Source organism: Oryctolagus cuniculus, chromosome X, assembly GCF_051225735.1.
Source record: "Oryctolagus cuniculus isolate XC-2025 breed Fujian yellow rabbit chromosome X, ASM5122573v1, whole genome shotgun sequence".
NCBI lineage: Eukaryota > Metazoa > Chordata > Mammalia > Lagomorpha > Leporidae > Oryctolagus > Oryctolagus cuniculus.
The window spans coordinates 35,630,541-35,634,504 of NC_142888.1; the positions used below are offsets into that span (position 1 = coordinate 35,630,541).

Consider the following 3,964-nt stretch of genomic DNA (forward strand, 5'->3'; position numbering starts at 1 on the left):
AGCGCAAGTGGCATATTAACCTGCTGTACCACAGAACCAGCCTCAGCACTCTGCTAATTACCCATCGGGAACTCAGGGCACTGGGAGAATGTTCCCTCCTCCCAAAGTAAAGACACCACCACCTCTCAAATCATCTGAGCCCAAGTATCTTGAGCAAGGCAGGCTTCCCACAGCCCTGCCCTACCGCACAGTGGCCCATAGACCAACACACACAATTGGCTTTAGAGAGTACTTTTTTTCTGAACACCACTCCTGTGTACAAGATGGGAACGTGAAAAGAGCAAAGAGGTCCCACAGCGCACAGACCCCTTTCTCGGTCCTGAATCAACAAGCCCCTTCCAGAGACAGGTTCTACAAACACAGCAGAGCAAAACCCTACCAATGGGGGCTGGAGTTGTGGCATAGTGGATAAGACCGCCTGCAGCGCCAGCATCCCATATGAGCGCTGGTTGAGTCCCAGCTGCTCCAGTTCCGATCCAGCTCTCTGCTGTGGCCTGGGAAAGCAGTAGAAGACGGCCCAAGTGCTTGGGCCCCCACACCTTTGTGGTCTGCAGGCTCCTGGCTTCAGATTGCCGCTGCTCCAACCTTTGCAGCCATCTGGGGAGTGAACCAGCTGGTGGAAGACCTCCCTCTCTGTCTCTCTGCATTGGCCTCTCTGTAACCCTGCCTTTCAAATAAATGAATAAATCCTTTAAAAACTATTTTAAAACAAATGATTTTTTTAAATCTTAGCGATGCTGTGAAATTAGAGTCGGAGTAATGCAATGACCACGAATTTGGACCAGGCAGCCTGAAGCCAGAGTGGATCTCTAGGTGGTGACGATTGGGAGGGCCCCCCAGATGTCTTGCCCTAATCGGTGCACAGGCGACAATGCCAATGTTTATGCAACTGGGGGCAGTGGCCGTGAGCACCGCGCGAGGGTGCCACACAGCCGCACTGGGAGCAGGACAAACACATGCTGTGCGTGGCAAGGGTCTGCAAGCACTTGTGAGAACAGAGGAGTATGAAAGAATACATCCGACTGCAGACACAGCACTCGCTTCGTGGACCACAAGGCGATCCTGGTGCACAGAGAAGTGTACCTGCAGCTGCGACCTAGGGACCACTTTCCCGGGGACCTTTGGTTTTAGATGGGGTGTGTGTGTGTGTGTGTGAGAGAGAGAGAGAGAGAGAGAGAGAGAGAGAAAGAGAGAATCTTGTATCTGCAGAGTTACCGCGCACACTTACAGACCGTGGGCTGCGGGGCAGGTGTGCTTCCTGGAGGGGCGCCCCAGCTCCTGTGGGGCGCGGTCATTGTTCCGGATGGGGGCACAGGCAGGGCTCCCTGCGGGGACGCGCTCTGGGGCTCTGCAGCTCCTCAGCCGCCTCCTCCAGCCTGGCGCCGCCTTCCGTCCGCAGGACGACCACGCTGCGCACGGTGCCCGCGTCCTGGCAGTGCGGGGCGACGTCGTACAGCCGCGGGTCGGGTCGGGGACGGAGGCGTGGGAGCTCTGCACGCCGCACCTGCTGCAGAAGCAGCGCAGCGCCGGGTGCTCGCCGCCCGCGTAGGTGACCCAGCACTTGGCGCCCCGCGGCAGCGGGAAGCGCGCGGCGGGCAGAGGATGTGGCGGTGCTGCTGCTTCTTGCACGGCCGGCAGCCGCACTCCAGCACGCTCAGGTCTGCGGGCGCCCAGGCCGCCAAGCGCACGCCGCCGCCCTGGCAGCCCCCGATGTTTGACACCAGGCCCGGGAACTTGGCAAGCAGGTACTTGGCGGCGGCCTCGCAGCTGAGCCCCGCAGCTTGCGGAACGCCTCCCGGCGCTCCCACTGCGCGCCCGGGTCCAGCTCTCAGAGCGCAGGGGCGGGGGCCGAAGTCGCGCGGATCCGCGGGTCTTGGGGGTATGCATCCCGCTCCCACCCCACAAGCCACCCCAAGAAATTCCGCCCCTACTTCCCGCGCCACCTGCTGGCCGTCTTCCTGCGGGGTGGTCTCTGGCCAGCACCCTCTTCCCTGGTGATTTTCCTTGCAAGGAAGTCTTGCCTGCTCACAAGCTGCACACCCACTCCTGCTTTTCAGAAACTCCTTTGTTGGCAAGTTGGGACTTTTCCCTGTGCTTTGCCGTTTCATTTACCGCGGTCAATTGCAGCGCTAGTGGATCTCCGTCCCTTCCTTCTTGGCTTTCTCTCCCTTGCCTGAGCACTTCTCATGATTCCTCCAGACTCTTGTTCACTGCGGATCCCTGTCCCCTGCCCAGTGCGCGCGGATACTGGCAGAATTACTACTCACGGTGACAGTGTGTGCTGGGCCTGGCAGGCCAGCCAGCGCTCGAGAGCACGGCGTGGGCAAGATCCTGGGCTCAAGTCCAGTTGTGTTACTCGTCACAGCCCACAGGCAGCAGCTTTTCCTGACGTCGAGGGTGGAACCCTCAGTCAACATGGCGATGTCTCTCTCTGCTGGCAGGTTTCCAGATCCCATTCAGCCTGTCCAGGTTCAAGCCTCAGCTCCACTGCAAATTCCGGCTTCTCGCTAGATTCCACGTGCCCGACTGAGGTCTCGGGTCTCAATAACCCACGTGGGAATGCCACATTGAGTTCCTGGCTCCTAGCTTCAGAGGCCCACCCTGACTGTGGTGGAGGTTTAGGGCGTAAACTAGCTGATGGAAGATTGCTCTATCTCTGCCTTTGGAATAAAATACATAAAAATTAAAACTGCATAAATAGAGACGTCTCTTCAGCAAACACAGAGACCCTCTGATATTCTCTGTTTCCTGCCAAAACCTTTATTGTGTGACAATGATCACTCTTCTTTCCTCACTGCCACAAAAGCAGGTCGTCCTGCTCAGACCTTTGCAACGATAACTCAATTCTGCAGATGAAACCTGTGAATACGTGCACGCCCCCTCAGAGTGCAGGGCCCACGGTATACTCAGTACACGCTGGGCCACACTCAGCCTGAAGCAAGGCATTCGACTGACCGAGAACTCCTCCTACCAGCTCATCACTGCAGAGACTTTTGATGCAGGTATGCAGAGCCCAGCTGGCACTCTCTGGATCTCGCTGTCTCTCAGAATTCCAAGGTGCTGGTTTTCCTTGGCAGTTCAGGGCTCTGAAGTTCAAAACTTGCGCTGATGCAGTTTCTCCAGCTGTTGCTTGTAGGAAGGGTACGATTGAAGACATTGTGGTTCTTTGCATGTTCGTTGGACCCAGAAGTAGCACTCGTGACTGTTTCTGAAACAGTCCTTTGTCAACATAAGCCTATGTGCCCCGAATATCATACTGAGTGCCAGGAGAATCAGCTAACAGATGAAAGTGTGTGCCTCAGCAAGGCAGCCAGAGGCATGCCTGTGTGTGTGTCTGTGTGTGTGTGTGTGTGTGTGTGTGTGGCGGGGTTCCGAGTCAAGAGATTTCATTTTTTATGTATTGCTAGTGTTATCGTTTTTAAAATGATTTATTTTATTTATTTGAAAGACAGAGTTATAGAGAGAGGTACACACACACACACACACACACACACAGAGGTCGTCTACCCACTGGTCACTGCCCAAATGGCCACAAAGGCCAGAGCTGGGCCAATCCGAAACCAGTAGTCAGGAGGTTCATATGGGTCACCCAAGCGGATGCAGGGTCCCAAGGACTTGGGCCATCCTCTGCTGCTTTCCCAGACACATTAGCAGGGAGCTGGGTCGGAAGGGGAGCACCCAGGTCTCCAGCCAGCACCCATATGAGTTTTAAAGTCATGTGTGTATTTATATGTGTGTACATGGTTTGGGAAATTCAATAATAAGCGAGTGATCCTTTCATGCAGAAATTGTCTAGAACTTTTACGTAGATACACACAAAGAAATTCTAAGTATAATCTCATGATTAAGTAATCGCCTCCAAATGTATGCAAGTAGGAACAAATACTACCTCTTCTTGATGCCAGTTGTTTCTGTTAATCAATGTGTTAGTGCTATTCATGATCTCGGTATGTTTGTCTACTAA

The 3,964-nt window shown here is 54.7% G+C and overlaps 1 pseudogene; it reads right to left on the minus strand.

Moving 5' to 3' along the window:
• Positions 1–1,236: 1,236 nt before the first annotated feature.
• On the minus strand, positions 1,237–2,417 carry LOC127487852 (centromere protein V-like protein 3; annotated as a pseudogene).
• Between the last annotated feature and the right edge of the window lie 1,547 nt (positions 2,418–3,964).